At 57.0% G+C, this 25,651-nt stretch overlaps 1 protein-coding gene and 1 long non-coding RNA gene across 3 annotated transcripts in view; both read right to left on the bottom strand.

Moving 5' to 3' along the window:
• LRFN2 (leucine rich repeat and fibronectin type III domain containing 2) overlaps positions 1-25,651 on the bottom strand; it is a 163,286-nt gene that overhangs the window by 80,940 nt on the left and 56,695 nt on the right. The window lies entirely within an intron of this gene.
• Positions 11,950-14,652, bottom strand: LOC149126662 (uncharacterized). Its single transcript, XR_016233445.1, has 3 exons — positions 13,408-14,652; positions 12,504-12,623; positions 11,950-12,174 (listed from the first exon to the last, which is right to left on the bottom strand). It is a non-coding gene; the product is annotated as an uncharacterized LOC149126662 (long non-coding RNA).

The following is a 25,651-nucleotide window of genomic DNA, read 5'->3' as shown; positions in this document are numbered from 1 at the left end:
TCCACACACAGCCATCCCTGCCACCATTCTGACAATGTTGCATCCTTGCTGACCCTCACCGCCCCGCCCCGCTCCGGCCAGCACCCCTGCCCAGCTGTCCCTCCCTGCTTCTTCACCTCCCCCTGCCCATGGCCACGCCTCGGGCCCCCACCAGCACCAGGGATGGCAGCAGCTTTGGAACCTATTTCCAGCTCCCCCCGTGTCCCACAGCCACCCTGCCGTACTCCACGCTCCTATACCAACAGTTCTCCTCCAAGAGCAGACTCCAAGTGCCTTCATCTTGTTCCCTGCTGGTGGAACCAGGCTCCCGTTTTCCTCCATTCCTCCCCCCAGATCACAGGGATCAGCCCCAAGCATCCTATTGCAAGCACTCTTGATGCCCTTGGCCCCTCCCCCTCTGCAGAGTTGCCTGACAACAAGCCCCAGCCCCGCTTATACCCAGCCGTCCTCTTACCTGGCACCTGCACCCGCCAGCTCTCTGCTGTCCATGACCCTCCATCACACCCGTTTCAGCACAGGCACCCTCCCGGGGAATGTTTCTTTAACTTTTTTAGTAAATTCGCTTTCCAAACTTCTCTGCCATTCCTCACAATTCATCATTCTCTCTGCCCCGGATGACAGCAATGAAATGGGAGAGCTGTGTCTTGCTGCAGTCCTACTGCGCCGTCCATGTGCCTCTATCTTCCTGGGACCACGTGTGGCCAGCACCGTCTCCGGCCTCATCTCAAAGCTGCTCCCCGCACCACGGTTGCCTCATTCTTCGCAGCATCCAGAGACCCACAGATGCCGCTGCTCCATGTCTTTTGGGAGAAGACCCCGCCTTGAGCCCATGCTGCCTTCCAGCCCCCTGTTACCCTGCCAGTCCACTCGGAGAAGAAGGCTGGCTTGTGCGTGCAGTCCCCGCTGCTTCTCCCCACCCCCGACTCCAGCTTTCACGCCTTCCTCCATGTGGAAAAGGCCTTGATCCAGGTCACCACTGACCTCCCAGCGTCTTCTCAACATGAGAGCCAAGGCCCCATTTCCCACGTCCCTGGTTCCCTCTTGGCACGCGACACAGGTGGCCCAGTCTCCTTCCGGAAACACCTGCTGCTCTCAGGGTACCTCACTGACCCCCAGCAGCCGGGGGTGGGTGGCTCCTTAGCAGCCTCCTCCTCTCCTGTGTCCACACGCCCTGTCTCGGATGCTCACGCGCAGTGGGACCGCGTCCAGCATCTACTCTCTGATTCAGACTCTTCCCATGTCACCCCCATAGATCCTGCCCCCCAATTCCATCAGTCTTGCACATGCCACTCCCAACTTGCCACCTCCACTTGAGAATCCAGGGGCCAGAAAGCAACTTCCGTGCTCTCACTCTAAGCTTTGCCCGCTTCGGCGCCATGCCTGCCCCATCAATGCCTGCCCTCCCACCATCCAGGTGCTCAGACGAACGGCAGAGGCCTCCTCAGTGCCCCTGTCTCTCTCACACTAAATACCCCACCCGTCACTAAGCCTCACTGCTCCATCTCCAGAATGCATCCCCAGTCCATTCCCGTCTGAGCCCTCTGCTGTCTCCATCGCCACCACTGCCGCCAGTCACCATCATCCCTCACCTGGACCGGGACATGGTCTCCTCCCGGCCCTCTGCAGAGCAGCCGGCAGGATCTACCCAGCATGCACTTGGGCGGGTCACACAACCGCTCCAGACCTCCCTGTGTGTGGCTCTCACTGTGCTGACCATGACAGCACAGACGTGTGGCAGCCCACGGGGCCCTGCAGGATTCAGCTCCCGCCTGCTCTCCCCAACCCCGCCCAGCCCTGCCCTTGCTCATGCCTGTCTTGGGTTCTGCACATACCACTCAAGCCTCCCCTCCCCTCCTTTCCTCTCCCCTCCTCTCCTCTCCCCTCCCCTCCCCTCCCCTCCCCTCCCCTCCCCTCTCTAAGTTCACTTCCAGTGTCACCTCCCTGGACATGCGTCCCCGCCACCTGCCGCCATACTAACAGATTCTGTCTTCTTTATCAGTACTTAGAAGCGTCGTGCTGATGGGCACATGTGTCCTTCTCTGCTTCCTCCTGGTGGAAGATACAACCCTTGAGGGCAAGGAGCTGTGAGGTTCTTCTCATTCCAGCATCTCAGGAGTGTCTGGCACATAGTAGGCGCTTGCTAAAGAGGTCTACAACGGCATCTCCCCCGTTCCTTGCCGACTGGCCTTGAAAAGCCGGTTCATCACTCTGCACCTTCCCAATCTCGAACGCGGGGTCCCAGCCCCTGGCCTGAGTCCAGGGCCTGGTGTGAGGTCACGGGCTGTACCACAGCGGCAGTCTGGGAAGCACCATGCAAAGGCGCTGGCCTCCAGCCTGCCGGTGCAGAGCGGCCAGGAATCTGAGCGCACCCAAGGGACACGCTTCTGCTGCTGTTCCCACCTGCTTGTCTCGCTCATGGCTGTCTGCCTGCCATTTCCACCTTGGCCTCTGCCCCTGGCCCAGTCTCAGAGGTCCCCTTGGTAGCTCCTCCCCTGTCCTGCACTCCCATGTCCCCAGCAGGCCATTCTCCAGTTCTCGCCCACCGAGGACCCCAGCCACCCTCTCTCCTGGCATGTCCTCCAGGACACATGGGCCTAACTTGTCACCCTCACCAACCCCTGCTCATCCAGACTCTTCCTTCTGTCCTGCTCAGCCCTCAGTTCCAGCCCTCGGGGCTTCCCCTGGGCCCCGCCTCTGCCCAGCACCCGCCCCACGCCTCTGTTCACCTGCAGGAGTCACCACACATTCTGTTTTCTCAGAGTCACCATGACCCATCAGCGTCCAGGACGTCTCGAGGGCTACACAGACTGCATGGTGACAACAGCTGTGGGGAGCAGCAGAGGATGCACCCCCAACAGGACAGGGCTGGGCAGAGAAGACGAAGCGGAGGGCCTGCCGGTGCCTCGGTTTCCCCGCCCGCCTAGAGGAGGCGGCGCGGTGCAGACGCCCTCGCTTTTCCATAACACCACCTCCCTACACGTTTCGTGTCTTCTCCGGGATTGATGCTTGGCCTTTGCAGAGAGGGCCGTGGGCTCCCCCAGGAAGCAGGGATGATCACAAAACACAAGACCGGGACATCAACAGCTGGCACACTGGGGATTCTCAGAAGGCTGGAGAAATGTCACCTCCCCAGTCTCGGGCCACACAGCCATTTATCATCCTTGCTGCTGGGGAGCCATCCTGAGACACAGATGACCTTGAGGAAGGAGAGAATCATTGATGAGGAGGTGCTCACTGGGGGCTCGAGGGGGCCCAGTGGAGACCTGGGGGAGCCAGGCCAAGGGGACAAGGGGATAAGGTCTAGTCTGTCCTGAAGGGCATGTGGCCCTGATGACCTTGGGCCCATGCACCTGTGTCCACACCAAAGGCTCTGTCCCCCATCGGGGCGCCTGGGAGAGACTTAGCAGGGTGAAAATGCCATTGAAAGAGTAAGTAGGAGATGAGGAATAGCTGGGAGGCCGTGTCACAGTTAGGGACATAAATAACAAGTCCCTGTGCCGAAAACTCCTGTCTTCTGCCGTCAAGTCCTTCCTCACAATGGAAGCCAAGCTGGATTCATGACTGAAGGGATCTATAATTAAGTCCCACATTCACATACGCCAGGGCCATCGGCAGAGAGGCCAGAGCCCACTGCAAAAGAACCTGATGTATTTATGAAGGTATTTCTAGATAGTTCTCTGATGTTTCTGCTTCTGGTCATCTGCCCTACGGCTGACTGCACACACGTCTTTTCCCACACCTTAACAAACAAGCAGGTGTGCCTGCTCCCCCAAGGCACACACCAGCTGGTGCACCACGTATACACTCTCACTCACACGCAGCCTGCTGGGCAGCACCCACACCGGTCTGTAGCTGTACACAATCACCACATTAAGAGATTGGGTGGCACGGTGAACAAGGACAAGCCACATCACGGCCCTCGCGTGCCATGCACCAAGAGGCACAGGCTCTTGCCTCTGACCCCCCTGCACACAGACTTGGTGCACTTGTGCCGGGGCTCCACAGGAGAACCCTAAACAAATGCTCCAGGGACTGCAGGCCTGTACCAGGCCCCCACTGCATGCCAGGAAGCATACTGGGTACTGGAGACACAGAAGTAAGCAGGACCCACATGGTGCCCAGCCTCCCATCACACTCACAGATAGAGCCCGGCAACTCCACACACACACACACCATGCACACACATTGTGCACACCCGCACACGATCTTAAATACACACCCAAGTCAAGGCACGTGTATGAGGTCCCTAGGAAGCAGCTCACTTAAAATGAGCAAGGAGGCCCTTCCAAGTTCAGAGTCAGACCTGTAAACTCTACCCTCTACCTGGCGGTGCACACCTCTCCTTTCAACATCAGGTCACCTGCGCCCCTCCCTCTCACGCCTCTCCAAGCTTCCCTGGAATAATTAAAGTGCCAGGGGCTGCCGGAAGCCTTGAGCCCCCTCCCCAGCTGCTGGGAGCCCCCCAGGCTCCCCGCTGTCAGGACAGGAGTGAGCAGGCAGGGGTTTTGCTGAGACATTGCATTACAACAGAGCCTGCTCCAGCCAGACATTTTTTTTTTTTTGCTTCTGCTTTTGCTTTTAAAGAATCAGAAATAACTTGGCTGTAAAAATGTGCTTTGGGTGGAAATCTGACTCCCAGGGTCAGAGCCCAGGAGAAGATTTCTGCTACAGAGTTTCAGGGAAAATAGCAGGCGCTCAGCAATTTTTATTTTCCAAAGGATGGAGAGAAAAGTACAATCGGAGTGGATTGAGGGCTTCGCCGGCTCCTCGTCAGGTCACAGTGTGTGCATGGCTTCTCTTTTGTCCCCTGTTGGACGGCGCACAGGGGGGTTGTTGGGATGCCTAGCTTGCCAGGAGGCTGGTGCCCCTCCAACCCTGGGAAGTCAGGGGGTCCCCTGGCCCAGGACTGGACCCCAGCTCTGCCTCATACTGGCTTAAATCCCTCCCTGTGCCACAGTTTTCTCATCTGGAAAATGGGCCCAACAGTAGCACCTGCTTCACAGGGCTATTGTGGGGTTTAAGGAAGTCTGCCTTTTAGGTATTGCACTCAGAAGAGGCCCCGGTTAGCTGTCAGGAAGCGTTGGCCATCATCAGCATCTAAACCTTACCTACAGCAGGGCTCTCTGAGCCGTGGTCTCCAGCTCCCTGTGCATGGGATGAGTTCTGGTAGCCCCTGAGGGTCCCCTTAGCTGTCCCTGTTGCAGAGGGTCCTGGTCCCTCAGTGCAACCCATCATCAGCCTCATGTTCAGGTAAGTGGCCCTGCCCTCTGAATAGTGCATCTATCTCAGCAGAAAGCCAGGGGACAAGGATGTGGCTGTGAGCGATGCGCAGAGCTGCGGTGAGGATTCAGCAGGACAAGAGCGGTGCTGGGAGAGCAGGAGAGACGGTGTGCATGAATCCAGCAGGTAATCCAGGGGCCTGGGAGGCGGTGCTGACCTGCTGCTCTGATGGACTGCCTGCGCACAGTGGGGGCGGGGTTGGGGGACTGCCTACCATGACCCTCTGCTTCTGGCAGGTGCACTGGCTGGGGGGTGGGGCATTCACCATCTCAGACAGCACTAGAAGAAGACCATGACTGTCGGAGAGAGTCCGCGTTCTGTTGTGGGCAGGCACAGTTTGGGCTACTTTGGGGATGTCCCAGAGGGGATGCTGAGCAGACAGGTGCATGAACAGCTGGGGAGCTCCACAGGGAAGCCTCAGCAGGAGCTACGCCCTTGCAGATAAATCCCCGCGTGGGTAGAAAGTGAGGACAAACATGGCTGAGCCTGGGCTCTGTGGGGGCCTCACCCGGGGCAGCTGTGGGACGTGGCTGATGTGGACAGGGCACATCACTGGGGGTAGGGACAGAGGAGCAGGAAGGAGGAAATAGGCAGCCGGAGCCACTGCTGCTGGGGGCTCAGGTAAGGGGACCCCACAGTGCCCCTTGGGATCAAAGACCATGGGGGTGGGGCACCGGGGGCCCTAGGAGAAGCTGTATTGGAAAGGTGGGCGAAAACCAATCCAAAGGGAGCCCAGGAGGGGAGGGGCGGGGCCGGTTCTAGAAGGCCTGTACAAGGGTGGGAAAAAGCAAGAAGGTCACAGCAGGTGGGGGGGTGTGGGGTTAAGGGAGCTGAGTTCCAAGGTGAATGCGCTTAGAGCTGCGGTCCTGGCTTCCCTCTGAAACCACTGGGTGCACACAGCATGAGAGACCTGCAGAGAGCCACCCGCCAAGGCTGGCTGTTGCATCGGACCATGAGAGAGCACCCAGGCCTGGAGATTGGTGCTGGGCCCTGGGTTTAGCCTCTCAGCAGCTGGCAGCTTTGGGAAAGTTCCTGAACTTCTCTGAGTTCCGGTTACTTCACTTTCAGCTGCAATCCTCACAGGGCTATTGTAGATGCCACAGGGGATACAATACACAGCCGGGGCTCCATCCCGTGTCTCCAGCCACAGCCAAGACACCACAGCACGAAGAGGGTGGAGACTTAGTGCAGCTGTGCTATTTAGAAGGGTCCTGGTGGGAGGTCTTGAGGCCCCCTGGGCACGTGCTTTTAGAAGACAGGTCCCTTGTAACCTCTCCCATGAGAGGGTTGCTACAAAACCCTGCATAGGGCCCAGCCACTCTCAATGCTCCCCGGCTGGTCACGTGACCTTCTCCTGTACCTGCTCTGTCACTGCCATCAATGCCCTCCCCATCAGAGGTCAAAACAATGAGGCCACCCAACCTTGGACTTCAACCCCGAAAACTATGGGTTGCGCAAAACTTTTCTCTCAATTAAGTTAGTTTGGGGTATTTCATTGCAGTCACAAAATGTTGACTCACATCAGATGCCATACAGAGGGGCTGAACTTGGAGCCTAACCAGAAAGCCCTTGCTTTCGCCAAGAGTAAGAAACAGGTATGGAGGAATCATGACCGGCCTCACTCTCCAGCCTTGCACAGTTGTCACAGCTTTTTGGTAGCTACAGCGCCTCTGTTGCACACACACACACACATGTGTGAATCTCAATGACCAAAGGCACACCAGAGCATTTTCGGTTCCCCACTGGCTGGGTCTGAAACACCAGCCTCCCTCCAGGAGGCAGAAGCCCCTGTCCCTGCAAACGGCCCTCCCTCCCTGGGTGGGGGAACCCTCCCGTGTTGTTACAAGGACTCACACTGAACCACCGCCAGGGTGTGCGATGTGATGATAGCACAGGGCAGGTGCAGGAGACGGGCCTGGGGTCTCTGCTTACCTAAAGCTAAAGCTTCAGAAAGATGGCCTGAGTGGCTTGGGCAAAGCCGCCAGCCGGCTCTGTCTGCCTTGAGCCTGCCTGGCAGGTCTCTGCCGGTTCAGGTGGGCTGGCCTCTGTGTTTATGACCTGTCAGGGGGGCTTCCTGGGGTTCTGCGGAGGCGGGGGTGCTGGGGCAGTCAGTGAGATCCCTAACAGGAGAAAATAACCTCACAATGAACCTAATCGCCACTTTCCACAAGGAATTTTACTGCACCTGCTCCTTTGCTTCTTAATCATCCTCTAAATATGCATTTTCACGTTATACCCTGGTGGCACCTCGAGAATCCCTGGGATCTGCTGGGGCCGTAATCCGTGGTTTCGGAAGTCGTTAAGTATGTAATTTCGCTCCATGACGCAGGTTGCTAAAAGTCCACAAATAACCATTTGCATGATAAAGTCACAACTCCAAAGTCAATTACAGCTAAGGCTGCAGAGAATTTATTTCCTTTTTGGAAATTAAGAGGTGAAACCCAGGAAGTTGCCACACAAAAGCCTCCCCTTGACTGGGTGGGAAGAGGGAGGAGACTCTGGCTCTGCAGCCCCCAGGGCCAGAGCGACAGGGAGCCTAGGCAAGTGGCATCCAGGGTGGCTCTCCGTGGGGGTGGCCGTGGGCCTTCCTCACGCAGGGACGGGCCGTCTCCCCCTGTGTCTTGAGACCATGCCTCCTGGGGATGGGAGAGACTAGGGGATCCGGCTGTGCCCCCCACCCCAGGTTGGGCCCTGCCAGCTGCCAGTGAGGGACCCGTGCAGCGCTGTGAGCCCAGCTGACTCCGACCTGAGGGAGTGTGGCCACCGGGGCACATGGACTCAAGCCATTCTCATCTCGACATCCAGGACCCTGCAGGCTGGACCCGAGCTCTGAGCCCAGAGCACTAGCATTTCCAAGGCAGGCACCTTACACAGCATCACCCTCCAGTGGCACGGAATGCAGCGGCTGCCTGGCCCTCCGCCCCTTGGAGCAAGCTCTCTTCTGAGGAACCAGGGGGCCCCAGCTCCCTCTCACCCAGTGGCTTGGCAGATGGGATAAAAACCATGGAGAGAGATTTTCGCTCTCTTTTTGTGCAGGAGCCTGCACTGAAAGCAGAGCTCTGTCCAGAGTGGACCCGCTGGCTGGCTTCAGCGTAAATGAAACTGCTTTTAAAAAGAAACAATGTGTACCGGAGCCAAACCACATCCTCCGTCCTGTATATTCTAGAATTAGGACGCTGGAGGAGTGGAGCCCTGAACTATGTGGGATCCCGAATGAGGAGCACCTGATCTCATGGGAACCTCCAGCGTAGTAGGGAGCACCGTGCACCCGCACACCCAACGACGCACACTTGCCCAGCTGTGGAACCTGCCTGTTCCAAACCAACTCTCGTTGGCCTCTTCCAAGATGTCACTCATGCCAGAGTTGGGATCAGCCATGCCTCCCCTGATGGAGGAGGCCAGGGTGGGGGCCTTGGGAACTCCTCCTGGGTAGAGGGAGGGCAGTTTGCCATCGCAACCCCTGCACTTCCTATAACTAGCCGTGAGAAGCTGGGCACGCACTTCTGCTCCCAGAGCCGGAGGTCTTGCAAATGCATTTACCCCACTGGGAAAGCTAAAGCTGAACGGAAAAGCCCGCGGGATGTTTATGCTTTAGCCCGGAGCACCGTTTCCAAACTGTCAAGGACCAGAGGGATCCAGGACCGCTGTTAAGGCAGAATGTGCAGCGATGATGTCAGGAAACCGTGCAGCCGTGGTATCGATTCGGCTTCCGCTGCCCGAGTGCAGTGACGTCCTCATGCTGGCTTTGGCGGCAGGAGCCTGGGATTGGACGCAACCCAGCCTCTCCGCCAGACCCTAGGAGCCCTGACTCATCCAGCACTCCCAGCTTCTTAACAGACGTCTGCCGACACGTCAAGCTCTCCCCCGAGCCAGGCTAACATTGCCTCGCTTTAGTCCCTGATCTAAAAAGGGATTTTTCCCCCCTCGTCTTCTGTACCTTAACAAAGCACAGAAGGGATTTTGATTACTACCGTTTACTAAGTGTTTGTTCCGTGTCAGACACGCTGCTAAACCCTGAACACACAGCATCTCGTTTTGCCTTCGCAAGGGCTTGCTGAGACAGGCTCACGTTCGCACACTGAGATGCAAAGAAGCGAAGGAACATGGGCTGGGAGAGTGGGCAGCCGGGCTGGGGCGGGGGGGCGAGGCAGCGGGACCCCAAAGCTTCCCACCCTTGACCTCACTGCTGAACCGCCTTCTCTTCTCTTGGGACCGTCTCTCATCTGAAAATTGGAAAGAAGGTTGCTTCTAACCTGTGCAAAGCGGATAGGAGGTGGTAAAGGAGGGAACATGTGGGATATAGTGTAATCGCCGGACAGAGATGCTGGTCATGTGGCGTTTGTTCTGGAGTTCTGGGAGCACTTCTCCAGCGGGTCCTTTATCACCTACTCAGAAAGCGCTCAGGCCCTGCAAGGTCTCGCTTCTCTGTGAATCTGATTAAACCTCAAGCCAAAACTCAGAGGCAGGCATTCAGATGACAGGGAGATGAATAATGACTAACAAATATGTGCCTTTTCATGAGCCAGACGCCACATGCATGTCACAACAGACCTCAAAGTGGGAGCCGCTCTCCCATTGCAAAGGTGAGAAAACTGAGGCGCAGGGGGGCCAGTAGCTTGCAGTGGAGCACACGGCTGAATGCAGAGACTCAGGAGGCAGAGCAAGATGACCCTTCCCCTGCTGTCACCTTGGACCAGCTACCTGCTTCTAAGCCCCGGCGTCCACCTAGACTTGACCTGATAATTGACACAGAATGACAGGTGCAGTGGCCAGCACCTCGGACCACTCTTTGAATCTGAATAGCTCTTGATTCTCCCTCCCAAGCAAATGTCAAGGGTCAAGGGCAGAGAAACTTCTGCCACACCCTTTATGCTGAGCCCTTGGGGAGGGATACTCAGTGCCACTTTCTAAGGAGGAAGGAACCAGCTCCAGCAAGCATTCCCATGTGGTGGGACACCTGCCAGCATGGGAGATGAGTGGGAAATAGCAAGAGTCCTCTGGGCTGGGCAGAGTCAGGGGCTCACAAGGTTCAGTCTCCCCGCTCCCAGCTTGGCCAAGATGAGCGGTGGCTTTTCCACCTATAAAACAAATCAAAATGGTTGCTGGTAGCCAGCATTTGTTTAGCATATCCTTAGCGGCTGGGTCACAGAGGTGGGGTCTGGAGCAAGGGCCCAGGGGACCAGCAAGCTGGGAGGCAGAGGCAGGTGCTCAGGGATCACTCATCTCAGCTAGCACAGCAGAGCAGCTGCGGAAGTCATGAGCCATCTTTCTCATTAAACCAATAGTTCTGAGCACTTCTTGAGGGCGAGGTGCACGGACCACTGAGTAGAATGGACAAAGATGCCTGCCCTTATGGTGCCAACAATCACCAACCAAGAACAGAACCAGCAGCCAGTTTCTGTAGTCTGTGCAGGGAGGTCAACAAGGCCGGAGAGGGAGCAGGGAGCCCTGGGGGCAGGCATGGGGATTTTGAGAGGGGTCAGGGTGGGGGTGGGGTCTACCCAAGACAGGGTAGACATGAGTTCAAGGGAAGTGTCCCAAGGCTGAGTCTTGAAAAGCAAACAAGTTCACGGAAGCAGACAGGGATCCAAGGGACACACTTTTGTCAGGAGGGCAGCATATGCAAAGGCCCGGCGGCCTGGCTGACTCTGAGGAGCCACGGGCAGCAGAGGCCTGGCCATAGGGGCCATGGGAGAGGTGGGCGGCAGCCAGGTCACCAGGACCCCGCATGCCAGGTAAAGTCTGAGCAGTCCCAACAGGCCTGGGGGCCCCTGGAGGATTGAAGCTGAGAAGTGACACAGCACAGTAGTCCTAAGAGACGCAGGTGTGAGACAGCTCTGGGAGGATCTGAGCAGCCCCACGGGGCTGGACAGGAAAGGGTTCCACGAACCAAAGAGTTTGGACAGGAAAAAAAATATGGACAGACAGACACAAGCCACACACAGATACATGCACTTATGTACACATGCGTCTGTACTCAAGTATATATTACATACACATCCACATATGATTGCACTATATATGCAGTCTTCAAAAAGGCCACAGAATTGGGTATTAAAAATGAATGAATGGGAAAACTTTTTGTACTTAAAGAAACTTGTCTTTTCACCACATTCTGCTGAGACACGTTTGAGTATCCTTGTCTCACTGTGTAAATCAACATTGGGATTTGCCTCCAAAAGAGTACGGATATTTTTATATATAGGTATGTTATATATATATATATATAAACTAAAGGAGATCAAAATTCTGGGAAAAACTGAAGTAAATAAGCCTTTGACGTTGGGTTCTTCAATTTTTAAAAATGTCTGAATTTGCCAACCCCATCTTTCTCAAACCCCTTCTGTCTCTCCCTCTCCCTCCCCCTCCCCCCAACACCTGTAACTTCCCGGAGAAGTGGCCAGCCAGGGAATCCTGGCAGAGAGTCCCGCATTCCCACAGTGGCTCTCATTTTACCTAGGCAGCATCTGTGCCCCCCCACCCCGCCACCGCCCCCTGGCTAGAGGTCCCATTTCGAGAACTCACCAGCAGAAGCCCCTGCCCCCAACTTCCCTCCCCGGGGCGGGGGGGGGGGGGCAACTCCCTGAGAAGTCGCGGTCACTCCTCACGGGATGAGCATAATCCCAAGCAACAGATTATCCAAAAGCCATTTATTTTTGGCGCGCTTAAGTGAGTGTATTTTTACTGCAGCCGTACTTTCCCAGTTTGGCCTCTGTCAGACGCACCCTGAAAGGATTTCACTCTTTTCTGAACACACTCATTTGAGTGAAGAGGGCTGGGGCCCAGAGAGACGCCGGAGGAAGCCGGCTGGGGAGCTGCACACGCGCTGCGGCCACGGTCTCCTTTCTCCAGCAGGAGTTTTGCAAAGTTGGAAGCTGTGTGCTGATCCGGCCCCTGAAAGCAACAGCCCCGGAAGAAAATGGGAGGAAGACAAGGGACAGGGTGTCCTGCCCATCTCTCTCCGCCTCTTCCGTGGCCGCGCCCGACTCTCAGCTGCCAGCACTTGGGTCTTCTCCCCAAAGCCACTTCACCTGCCCGCACAGGGAGCCCAAGGCACCAGGGAATTCACGGTCCCCATTCCCAGCCGACAGCTGCTCCCGTGCCCGCCGGGAGGCGCAGTTCTGAGGTTCTTTTCCTTCCCAGCTCGCAGGGTCCCCCCAGCAGTGAGCCCCAGCTGATGCCAAGTGGGGCGGGTCGGGGGAGAAGGAGGCTTGGAAACTCACCCTTCACCGATGCAGTCCCTGTTCGTCCCATCATCTACCAGTATCCTCGGGGACAGTCTGCCACATCAAATACTCACACGTAAATCCTCATCTCAGGGGCTGCTTCTGGAGGAGCCTGGGCTAAGAAACCGCATGTAGCCACTTACAGGCTGGGGGCCTGAGAATCTGGTGTGGCTGGAGCCTCAGTCTTCCCAGCCATTAAGGAAGGTGCAGGGCCCCGCTCCACAGGGTGCTTCCAGGGTTACAGGCGTCCTAGCAGAAGCTGAGCCAACCTTGAGCCATTGTGATTAGATCTGCACCCAAGTCAGGCCGGAGGTTCACCAAGTCGACTTCACGGGGACACACGAACAGGATGGAGACCACTCCGAGAGAGAAAAGCTGCCATTTGCAGCCGCTGGAGGTAACCAGCACCACGCAGCCCACGTGCCGCCACGGGAGGGCAGGAAGGGGGGGGGGCCTTGGTGAATCCGCAGGAGTAGCCTGTGTGTGGCTCTATCTGCTGTCAATCAAAGCACTTTCCAGTCCATTGAGAAGAGCCCTTAGGCTAACTCAGAAGTCGCTGGCCACAGGTGTTCCCCTCCCGGCACCTGCACACCATCCTGCCGCGGCGCCAGCCTGGCCTCCCTCACACCATCACCCTCCCATACCTTCCCCACTCAGCTCTCGGAGTTTCTGGAATAACACGGAGCAGCCCTGAGTGGCTGGGAAGAGTGGACCCCCCACCCCAACCTGAGCCTCTGTCGCCTGGGGCAAACCCCTCCCCCTCCCTGGAGCTCCAGAAAAGAGCAGGGAGAGGCTGGCAATGTCTCATTCTCATCGGGGATGAGCTCTCCGTCCCTGCCACAGCCGTTCCCCATGCACGGCCGCTGTGTCCCCTGACAGCCTCCGCGTGCCTGTGGGGTACCTGGGTGAAGAAGCAGGGGAGGAAGCTCCGTCCACATAGAAATGACGTGGCTGCTGCTGGGAAGGGCAGCCCTGTTGTGGCCAAAGGACTTGGTAGGCCCAGTGTTCTGACGGAAGAACTGGCGGAATCCCTCATTAAAGACTACAAGTGCCTGAAATCCCAGCCTCGACCCATTCAATTGAATCAACACATGGTCTCGGGGGGGGGGGGGAGGCATTGGTAGGGAACGAGAACTACCCGCCCTGCCTTGTAACGTAGGGGTATGGTTCCCAGGTGCAAGACCCAGGTGTGCAAGACATGGAACTCTCGGGAGAGTGAGGCAAAGCACTGGGAAGATGCACACCTGTCTTTCAATGCACCCTCAGCACAACCACCCTGCTCTCCGGGAGCTGGACTCGGGGCAGGGCACAGGGGCCTGCTCCCTGCCATGGGCTCTGGACAAGGGCAGGCAGGTTCCTCAGCTTCCTCTCCCTGCACAGCCAGCTCTCCCTGTGGATTAGCCATCCCTCTGCGTCTCTCAGGCACCTGCACTGCAGGAGGCAGGCTCCTGGATCAGCAGCCCCGCCCAGCACACACTTGCCAGGGGCATGCGTGTGTGTATGTGCGTGTGCGTGCGTGTGTGGCAGAGCCAGGGAGACGGTCTTATGGGATTAGCAGCACTTTGGGATTATCTCTGCTCAATTAATGCAGACAAATGGTGATGACAACAGAAACTGACTCCCTCCATCAAAGTTCACAGGAGCTGAGTCTGTCTTCGTCTGCCCACCGCCTGCTTCAGCTCAGCTTTCATCTCCCAGTCGACGCCTTTCTTAGCAGAAGTAGACGGTGAAGACTTAAGAGCTTTGTGCCTTGCCTGTACATCAATACATCCAACCAGCTCCCAACATGCTGTGTGACCACACACAACTGTCTAACTCTCTCTGAGCCTCACTTCCTTCCTCTAACGACAGGAGTGGACCAGAGGACAACAAGAGCCATTGTGAACATTTATGAACTGTACTGAGAACTGTTCATGGAGCATCTTGTTCCATCCAATGCCGACATTATTTTGTTTCCTGCTTTCTCTCCAGTACCTAGCACACAGTCAGGGGCCAAATGCCCCTAAGGAGTAAATACTGCTGTAATCCACTGTCCATGGGGGAAACTGAGGCAGCGAGGGTCAAGCAGGTTGCCAAGCTCACCCAGCCTAGTGAAGGGAATCTTGGGGGCTGGCCCCAGACCTGCACGCTTGCCCCTCGTGCTGCCCCCTTGCTAGACGATCAAGGGAGGGTTCATTTCAAAGAGGGCAGGGTCTCATCCCCACCCACCCCAAAACCCAGTCCAGGGTGGGCGCCCAGTAAATGCTCAGGGAGCGCCGCCGGCAGGGGTTTCTAAAGTCCTTGTCCCCTCGGGGAGCCTGCGATGGTAAGACCACTCCAGAGCCAGCCGGTCACTCATCCGTTGTCCTTCACCCAGTGTGCATCTCGAGTGCCCACTGTCTTCCAGGTACTGAAGCCCAAAGATGAACAGGATGCAGCTGCTGTCCCCACAAGTCCCCTACATCTCAGCACAAGGCCTTGAGTGGCCCCCAGGGCAGCAGGAGGGCTCAGGCAGGGAGCGAGGATGGGGGTAGCAGGGAGCCCAGCACCCGCAGGGCTGGGGAAAGGGAGAGGACCCACCATGTAAGTCAGATCGCGCTAGCCAGGATCAGCGGCATTCATTGCCACCTTTTGGGTCCTTGGAACAGCGTCTCACACAGTGGGCGCTCAGAGATGATGAGCCAAGAGAATGAATGAAGATTTGACTCCTCATTAGCCAATGTGTGTAAGAGGGGCTGTGGGAAATGGCACTGTTTTGTGCAGCGGAGGGAGAGAAAATGTAAAAGAAAGCCCAGAAGCAGACCCCCAGTGGCCCGTGTTTGATGACCTTGTCCTAACTCTCCCAGACTTTGCCCCACCTGCAGTCGGTAGCTTAGGGGGATCTCCCCACCCTGCACCAGGGGGCGCCAAGGTCCAATAGTACTGCTGATAAAGCCCCAGGGGGATAAAGCCCTAGGGGGAAATTTCAGGAAACCCCATACCCAGAAAGCCCCCCACCCACCACATCCCAGGGCAGGGGAAGGGAAATAACAGAGGGCCCACAGTCACAGCCAGAAAAACTCCGGTCTGAACCCAGGCTGGGTGCCTGCCTGGTCTCTCTCTGCTGCCTCACTTGCCAATGGAGGGGGCGGCCATCTCCCCACCCCTTGACTTGGGTCATGGCCACCTGACTTGCTTTGGCCAAAAAGAATACAATGGAAGTGGTGCTGTCCCAGTCCCAAACCGAGGCCCCAGGGGTTGCACGGGCTTCCTCTTGCCTCTCAGCCATTACCCAGACAAGAAGATACCTGGGCAAGCCAACTGGGCTCCGGAATACGACAGAAATGATGGGGGCAGAGCTCCTGTCACCCAGCCTCCCTGGCCTGGGCCAGTGTGGCCTTGCTGCCATCCACCACTGAGTTCTGCTGTGGGTCCTACCAGGCCCTGGCTGGCAAGCACAGCAGGTGCACTTGCATTTCAGAGTGGATAAGATGATGCGACCAAGGCACGCCTACCACTCACAGGACACGGGCAGATCCAGGGCAGGGGGGTGGAAAAGGAGAGGAGACACTTGACCTGGGGCTGGACTGCTGAGTGAAAGTCACCATTCAGGGGTGGGCCTGCAGTGCTGCACCACCTGGGCACCCGTATCCCCTCCAAGGAGGAGGGGCACTCCAGGCAGAGGGGACAGCGTATACAAGGGCAGTGTGGTCCCTGTGAAGGCTGTGCGGACAGAGCAGGAAACCAGGCTGCAGCCCCGGAGGCCTTACTCTGAGGTCATAGAGACCCCATAAAGGATTTTAGCTGTGCTGTGCAGTGATGAGCCCAGCATTGACTTTGATGGAGCTCTTGGGCAGTTGTGAAAACTAGCTAACAGGAAGCAGAGAGCCAGGCCATCACAGTGCAGGGTGGGGGCAGGAAGCAGAGGGGCTCAGCCTGGCCAGTGGCAGCCTAAGGGGGTGGAGGTGTCAGGTGCCACGCCCTGGCCTCACCTGCACAACTTAGGGGTGGGGGAGGTGGTGGGAAAACAGCAGGCTCAGTTCTGGGGTCGGGGTGGGGGTGAGCAGAGGCAACATGGGGTTTACGCTCCCTGTGTCGCAGGGGGGCCCACGCCCTGCAGACTTGGGTCTGGCCCCAACACCCAGACATCTGCCCTATGCCCTACCCCCATCCAGAGGCACCTTGATTCCTGTTCGGTCCCCTCCTACCCTCCCCAGCCAGAAAGGCCCCTCTGATGGCCCCAGTATCCATGCACTCCCAGGGGGACAGGCAGCTGGCGCTGTGCCGATGCAGCAGCGGTGCTATCAAGGACAAAGGCCTCTATGGGCAGGGCTGGGGGCACAGCAGAGGGACTGAGGGGCAGGTGATGGCCACACCTGAGCCATCCCTCTTCTGCCCTGGCCTGAGGCCAGCTGGCCTCTTGTGATCTTCACGACAGATGTTTGGCCGTGAGTGGGGCCAGGGCAGGGATATTCTCAGCGCTGGTCCAGGCAGGCAGGGAGTTAGGGAACGGCAGACACAAAGACCCCAGGAGGGAGAAGCAATTAGAGAGAGGAGGGCGGCAATACTGAGCCCTTCAAAGACTCTGAGCCTGTGTCATTGGAGAGACAACTGGGGAGGCCGAAGTGGAGGAGAGGAGGAGCCAGCCAAGGGTGGCTGTTGTGTCTGGAGCCTGCTGCTGGTGTGGGGCAGGGGGCGGTAAAGGGGGGGAGACAGAGGACCAGGAATATGCCACCAGCCAAGGAGAGCTGGATTGAGGCACCAGGGCCCCCTCCCAGGTCTCAATCCCAAAGCACAGGCCATCAGCCATCATTGTTATCAAGGTTGGGCAGCCCGGCCAGAGGAAGGGGGCTTCTTTGACAGTTGGCAGTGAAATGGGCACGGTGTTCTAATACTAACAGCCTGTTATTAAAATCAAGTGCTATTTTGCAAAATGCATTTGCCAGGGAATCGCTAATTACAGGCAAAGCGTATTTCTGTGTGTTGGTGCCGATTAATCCTGAACGGTTTAAGCAGCCGAATTTTATACATATAATTATCACTGAAGATTCACAAAACAGCAACAAGATGCTCCAAGGCTCTGCCCTGGAGGGATTGGGAGAAGGGAGGTGGGGGGAGCTTCTGGCCAGGTCGGGGTGAGCTGGACCCCTCCTCTTAGCCGCCTCTCACATCCTGGAACAGAATGAATAAAGGCACTGATGAGGATGGAGGGGTGGGGCGCCGCGCACAGCCCACAGGAGAGCTGCTGTAAGGCTATGCCCCTTCCCCCACCCGGCCAGGTTGGCAGGGGAGAGTTCTGACTGCTGTCACAGGGTCTTTGCAGCTGCAGAGGCCCAGGGGGCTGTGGGAAGCTCAGAAGCAGCAAAGGCTGTGTGATCCCCCGCCAGCCCAAAGTGGTCGTAACTGCAAAGGTACCCAGCACACAGGAGGCGCTCACTAAATGGGCAACACATATGCACTTCAAAAGGCCATGCACGGAGATGGAAATGAACTTCTCTTTTATTTTACTGGGGGGGGGGGGGGATGGCCTTGGGCAAGGGATGGACGGCGCTGTGACAGAGTAGGTAAAGTCGTCACCTGCAACACCAGCATCCCATTTGGACACCTTTCAAATCCCGGCTGCTCCACTTCCCATCCAGCTCCCTGCTAATGCACCTGGGAGAGCAGTGGAGGATGGCCCAAGTTCTTGGGTCCCTCCACCCACGTGAGAGACTGGGAAGAAGCTCCTGGCTCCTGGTTTCAGCCTGGCCCAGCCCCAGCTTCCATCCAGCAGATGGAAGATCTCTCCCTGTATCTGTCTCTCCCTCTTTCTCTCTTTGACTTTCAAAATAAATAAATAAGTCTCTTAAAAATATTTTTTGGAAATGCACGCATAGTTTTCTCAAAGTGCACCTTTTCCATGAACTTTTTGAAAAGCCCTCATGCATCTGATTTTCAAACTGTTTTGCCCCAAAACAAACTTATCAGGGCTGGCATTGTGGGGCAGTGGGTTAAACCAATGCTTGGGATGTCCACAACCTCTATCAGAGTGGCTGTTCAAGTCCTGGCTGCTCTGCTTCCAATCCAGCTTCTTGCTAATGTGCCTGGGAAGCAGCACAGGATGGCCCAAGTTGGTCCCAGCTGTTGCAGCCACATGGAGAGTGAACCAGCAGATGGAAGCTCTGTCTCTCTCTCTCCCTCTCCTTGTCACTCTGCCTTTCAAAGAAATCAATCTTTAAAAAAAAAAAAAAAAGAAATTTCCTGTAACTCCTGTTTCCCCATGAGTGTTCCAAGGAGCCCTCATGAATGGTGAGTTTCCCCTCTCCCATTTTCCCTCCTACTGCCCATGGAGAACTCTGACCTTCGGCTCGACCCCCGCAGCCACCGAGTGGTTTCAAAAGCACCCGGCCCGCAACCTGACCTGCAGCCTCGGCGCCCTGGCTCCAGGTGGCAAAGGAGGAGAGACTTGTGTTCTGCATCGTCAGGCGCCTTAGTGCCACTTGCCCTCGGAAGTGGGCATGACAAGACTTGATGCTAGCAGAGACATCCGGAAAACCAGCTTCAGCCCCCACGAAACACCCACGTATGTCAGCCCCAGCCCCGGCCCCATGAGCCAAGGGGCTCATGTGAAAGGTTCAGCCAGACACCTGGCCCACCGGGTAGTCCCATGAGGGCGCTGAGCCCCCCTCAGCAGGGCCCCAGGGTCTGATGTGTGCTGTGGGAGCCCTGTCTTCTGTGGCAGCACAGAGAGCTGCCCTAACCAGCCCAAGACCACAGAGAGATGGTGAGACACTGGCAGGGCTCAGACCTGGGTCTTCCCAAGCTGAGTGTGTGCTGGCAGGGCAGGGAGGGGCGAGGCCAGCCAGCCGTGCGAACAGCGTTCCCCTCCCAGCAGCTCCGGGAAAATCACACGCTGCTTTCCTTCTAATTGTGAACCACGGGGGTGCAGGAAGCCTGGGGCATGATGTCCCCACCAGCTTGTTTCCTAGCACACAGGAGGGGGAAAGATTTAAAACTGAAATAAAATAAAGCCACATCTAACGTTTGATGATCCTAACCTGAGCAAAACACTTGCAAGTTACAAACACAGAAAACTCCCACGGGGGTCAACTCAGCTATTCCCCGGCCTCCAATAGCTGACCTGGAACCAGAACAGTTCAATGGAGGCCTGCTCTGTCCACCCATGCCTTGGTAACCCATCTTGTGGGCCAGCCACCTCCCTCCACTCTCTCTCTCTCTCTCTCTCTCTCTCACACACACACACACACACACACACGCACACGCTTGCAGGCCTCCTCTCTGTTTGCGTGGGAAGTAGATGAAGATGAAGCTGGCCCCCTGCACCTTCTCCATCTCACTCAGTGGCCTGGCTCACTCAGGCTCGGGGGTCTCCTGCTCTCTCTCCCTCCCCAGCCCAAGCAGCCTTGAAACTGTCTTTTCCCAGCAATGAGAAACCCCCGCTGGCCTTCAAGGAGCTCGGGGGCTCGGAGAGGTGGTGGCACAGGTACCTCCCAGGGCCGAGGGGTCGGCCCTCCACGTGCCCTGGAACCAGCCATGACATGGTTCTGGAAAAGCCGGATGTCGGGAAGAGCAGCTCCTTGCTCTGCTATACCTCCGATGCCTGCCCTGGGAAACCAAGCCAGGGGTCGGGGGTTCTAGGAGCTCCAGCCTCTGCACCCTCCTTTTCTGTTAGAAAGGATCACAACAACATCATGGAAGAAGTACTGAACTCTGGTCAGCAGAACTGGGTTCTAATCCTAGCCTTGTGCGCGTCTTGCTGTGTGACCCTCAGCCAGTCACTTCCCCTCTCTGGGCTGTGGATCCTCCTCCACGGAAGGTAGCATTAGTAGGGGCCGGACTTCTGGTTTCCCTCCAGTTCTGGCCACCTGGATTCTGGGGCCCCCTGGCCCTGGCTGGACTCTCCTCTTCCGGGGCCAGGCACGTGCTTCACTGGGGGAGGGGAGGAGAAGCCTGGAGCGTCCCACGGGCAGCCCCGTGGCGGCCCTGCCTGGAGCTGCACTCAGAAATCAGCCCCAGAGAGCACAGGGCGGCCCTGCTGCAGGCTGCCGCCTAGCTAGGCAAATTACAGCCTCTCAAGGGTGCCTATGACAAATGATGGCTAAATGGTTTGCTTTCCGTATGCAAATGAAGCCACCAATTTACATTCATTTGCACCTGATGGGTGTCTAAAATGGATGGATTTGATTTATGCCTGATCTGTAAATGTCTAATTTATTAATCAATAAAACGTCATGTACAGGCGCGAGGATCCCCAGTTCCAGCCAGCCTCCATATATATGTAAATAACGCAATCTCTCAATCTACTTGTTATGTAAATGTTAATATAAAACTGACAGAAATACGCGTCTGCAGAACTTTATGAGCAGAGGGAGCTGAGATGCACACGTGCTGGGTGCCCACCCTTGCCCTGGGCTCCCTCTGCGTGCCTCCTTCCTCTTGCCACACCTTCCTCATCTCACCTCCTCCAGGAAGCCCACCCACTCCTCCAGCCTCCCACACTGCCAGACTGCCTCCCAAGGGCCCCAGACTGCTTCTTTACGGCCCTTGAACTTCGCCCCCAGGCCCTCCCCTGCCACTCCGGACATCTCTCTAGGGACTAGGTAAACATCGCCACCTGTAACCAACACCCACTGAGCATGCCAGCGTGGGAGCGGTGCTGGGCAGAGGGGAGATCATGGGCCCTGGGCTCCTGGTTTCGGTCACAGCGCTGCCTCTCCGACGGTGCAGGGCAAGGTTCCGAGCACCACTGCCGGGCTGCCCGCTTCATCCTCAGAGCCAGCTGTCCGTGACGATGCTGCTCTTAGCCCCATTTCGCAGAAAGCGAGGCTGCTGTAGGGCGAACCGCGGCAGGCAGACAGAGGTGGGGTTGGAATCCAGCTGCTGCAGCGACAGAGCTGGTGTCAGCACCCCAGGGTGGCTTCCCCAGGGAGCACAGAGGCTGTTCCCACCACCGAGCGCATTATTGTTTACGGCGCTGACTCAAGTCTCCTCGAAGGGACCACAGAACAAACCTCAGCGAGGACCAGAAGTGACAGCCACCTCCCCCTGGAGCAATGTCTTCCAGGAAGGCATGATAGGGCCTGGGTCTGTCGCACATTGTGCACACTGGCTGAGCTCTCGGGGGCCCCCCATGAGCACAGCACTTCCTTTGCTCCACGTCTGACCCCTGCTGTCCACGCTGAGGGTGAGGTCAGCTCTGCCCGGGTCAGCAGTCCGCAGCAAGCCCGGTGGTCAGTTTCCCCCCACCCCGGATGTGGCCAGCAGCCCCTCCTCTCCCTGCACACTGCCCACCTCAAGGACCCAAGCTCCAGGAAGAAAACCCAAGGAGGTGAACCAGCGCTTAGCACCACAAGCACGGGACAGGGTGCAGCCAAGTTCAGGGCCAAGTACGGTTGGCACCAGGGACCAGGTGACGCCTGAACTGGCCAACCAGAACGAGGATGAGAGGGGCCACTCCCAAGTATCCCCCTGCCCATCAGCGTGAAGGGACACTGCATTCCCTCCTGCCAGTACAGATGTGAGCACCTGTCCCAGAGGGGCCCCCTGCGGGGCCCACACACCCCTAGAATGGTGACCAAAGGTGAGACCCCAGCCCAGGCACCTGTGGATCACTGTGGTCCCTTGTCTAGGAACACCAGCGCTAATTCACATGTTTGCCGCCTGTGCTGGGGACTTGGGGAAGGTAGGGAAAATAGGGTTTTGATGAAGTATGCTACATCCCCCATCCATGGAGAAAACAAAATCTTCATTCAACATCCTTGTCCCCTTAGGGCTGGCGTTGTGGCACAGCAGGTTAAAGCCCTGGCCTGAAGCGCTGGCATCCCATATGGGCACCAGTTCTAGTCCCAGCTGCTCCTCTTCTGATCCAGCTCTCTGCTATGGCCTGGGAGAGCAGTAGAAGATGGTCCAAGTGCTTGGGCTCCTGCACCCACGTAGGAGACCTGGAAGAAGCTCCTGGCTCCTGGCTTCGGATCGGTGCATCTCCAGCCATTGTAGCCATCTGGGGAGTGAACCGGCGGATGGAAGACCTCTCTCTCTGTCTCTACCTCTCTCTGTAACTCTCCCTTTCAAATAAATAATCTTTAAAAAAAATTGTTGTCTCCAAAGGTTGCCCTGGGGGAGTGAACCCGGATTTGTCAGTGGCAGCTCCATGGGACAGCGCTGGGACACAGAACAGTGGCTGAGGGAAAGAGCCCTCACTGTGGCCCCAGCTATACATAGCTTGCAACATTTCTGGAAGTTTCTTCAGAAGACAAGCACGTCATACACCCTTAAAAGTGAGCGAAAAGCAAGACAGACGGCACGGATGTCCTCTGCCCTGTTCCTGTCCCCCAGGAAGGCCAAGGGGTGGGGCCAAGGTGAGGTTCTTCTTCCGGAACCTTCTCCATCAAATTTCAGAACAGCCAAAGGAGTGAAGCCGCAAGAAGAAGGAAAATAGACGAGGGAGAGAGCAGGGTCAGTGACGTGTGCTCTACGCCAGAGCGCACTAGGTTTCATTTTGTTCATTGGTCCTGTTAGATCCACACAGCGAGGCAGAGGCTCAGAGATGTGCCTGCAGCCACGCAGGTAGCAAGTGGTAATGAGAATGAGAACCCAGGCGGCCTCAACACAAAGCCTGGACCCTGTCCAGTTCCCCAAGTCTCCCGTGGTGGAAGGGAGAGGCCTAAAGACAACAGCAATGCCAGTGTGGCTGCCAAAAGTGTAGCTACCAGGTTCTAGATCATTCCAAACTGTAGCAGTCTGGCCAAAGCCACAAGGAGGGTGGGCGAAGGAGAAAGGCGCCAAACTGTACTCGCCCAGGCTTCGAAAAACATGTTAACTTCTCTGACTCATTAATGACGCTTACTTAATGATGCTGTTTTAAAAATAGAGCAAGAGGGCCGGCGCCACGGCTCACTAGGCTAATCCTCCGCCTTGCGGCGCCGGCACACCAGGTTCTAGTCCCGGTCTGGGCACCGGATTCCGTCCCGGTTGCCCCTCTTCCAGGCCAGCTCTCTGCTGTGGCCAGGGAGTGCAGTGGAGGATGGCCCAAGTCCTTGGGCCCTGCACCCCATGGGAGACCAGGAGAAGCACCTGGCTCCTGCCATTGGATCAGCGCGGTGCGCCGGCTGCAGCACGCCGGCCGTGGTGGCCATTGGAGGGTGAACCAACGGCAAAGGAAGACCTTTCTCTCTGTCTCTCTCTCACTGTCCACTCTGCCTGTCAAAAAAAAAAAAAAAATAGAGCAAGAGCACCTTAAGGCATTTGCAAGGACACAGTTACGTTTGGGGCCAAGTTTGGGTTGGATAAAGGATCCCGAGGAAGCCCAGGCAGCAGCCACCACGGTCCTGGGTATCCCAGGGACACCACGTGCACTTCCTGCATGCCAGTGCTTCACCAGAAAGGACTGCCCAGGTCTGCAGCGCAGCCCGCGTTGCTCCCACCTACAGGCGAGGCCACCTGCCCAAGGCGGTGCCACAGCCAGAGCTGGGACGCACACCCAGGCACCTTTGGTGGCAGAGCTCACATACTTCTAAGCCCTAGGCACACCCTACTTTGTCAGAGGTATCGTCAAGGAAACCATTTCCAACCCTTGAGCTCCAACATGGTACAACTCTTAGTCCCAGTCCCGGGCCCTCCTCCCTGCAGGTGGCCTGCCTAGGCAGGGTGGCCCAGCTGAGGCCGGGCTGGACACAGGGACACCTGGATGCCTGTCTGACAAGAGGAAGAGGCTGGGCCAGCTCCCCACAACGCCCTCGGATGCTCTGCCTCCTGTCTGCCCCGCCCAGCCACAGCAGGCCCTCCCCGTCCCCAGACCCCAGCCTCAGACCAATCCTCCTTCTTCCTCCCTGCCAAGGGGCCCAGGGCCCTCTGCACCGTCTGACTCTTTCCCCAGGTCGCCCCACCCTCCCGGAAGCTTCGGAGATGGCTCACTGTCCGCAGCCACACCCCTGGCCTGTTGCTGCAGCCCCCGGAGCCCTGGGATCGGTTCCTGTGGCCAAACTGGGAGAAGGCACTGCCTGGCTATATCAGGGTCTCTGTGAATGTGTGCCCCTTCTCCCCATCCTCCTTTTCCTCATCCCAGACCTCAGGGATATTCTGCAAGTAGGAAAAGATGGACACCTGGGGTCGCTGCCCTTCCTGCCTCCTAGGCAAGACCAAACTCAGTGAGGGGACTGGAGCAGCGAGAACAGAGACACTCTGAAGTCACTGAGAAGAGGGATGGGGGTGGCAGGTGGCACCTTCAAGGGCCCCAGGACCTTTGCATCACCCGGAACCAAGTGGGAACAGAAAGTCCCAGTCCAGGGAGATGCCAATTTTCCAATCAGCTCAGTAGGAGGTGGGGGGTTCAGGGTCAGTTTTATGGCAGTGTAAATAAAATAAAGAAAACGTGATGTTTATTACCCACCGAAATTTATGGACTGAACAGCCTCCATGCCATCCACAGCGGATCCCGGCAGCTGGTCACTGTGGGCCTAAGGGAAGCGTAACTCAGCTCAGTATTTGCTTGGACCAAATGGAACCAGGAAAGGAAATAAATAGGCTGCCAAGCCATCGAGTGGGGCGTTTTAAGCCCAGAAGATAGGACCTCGGGGTGCCTGTGGATTTGGGTTATACACAGCACAGAAAAAGCAATATTTCATGAAACATGGCAGAGAGTGTGAGCTCTGTGCGTTCAAATCCCAGCTCCGCCGCCTGCCAGGGGAGACTCTGAGCAAGCAGCTGAGCCTGGCGGGGCCTCAGTTTCCCCATCTATAAGGTGGGAGTCAGGGAAGACGTGACGATCGCAGATCACAGGAGTGCAGGCTCAGCCCAGCGCCTAGCACACAGGCACGCACCTGTGGGGAGCAACTGGGAGCAACTCGGACTAGACTAAGTTACTGGAATTAAGACTTATTTTATGCATCTGCTCTCCCACAATATGGCGCTGGGAGAGGAGGAAACAGCTTCTATACAGCTGCCTCCAGTTCAACCAATAAACAGCAGGACCTGCTCCTGATTGGAGGAGAGCAGTGTACTCGGCGTGTGGGCAGCAGAGTTGGGATTGGTGGAAGAGGACTATAAAGGAGGAGAGAGACAACATGCACCAGGAACATCTATCTGAAGGAACACCTGTGCAGCCCCCGAGAGAGCCGGCCGGCGGTGTGCCGCTCCCCCGCAGAAGTGGGGAAAGTGGCAGGGGGAACCGCCCTTCCACGGAGGTGGAA

The sequence above is a fragment of the Oryctolagus cuniculus genome, chromosome 5 (assembly GCF_051225735.1).
Source record: "Oryctolagus cuniculus isolate XC-2025 breed Fujian yellow rabbit chromosome 5, ASM5122573v1, whole genome shotgun sequence".
Taxonomy (NCBI): domain Eukaryota; kingdom Metazoa; phylum Chordata; class Mammalia; order Lagomorpha; family Leporidae; genus Oryctolagus; species Oryctolagus cuniculus.
The sequence above is the reverse complement of the archived record's forward strand: the minus strand, read 5'-3'. Positions and strand labels throughout refer to the sequence as shown.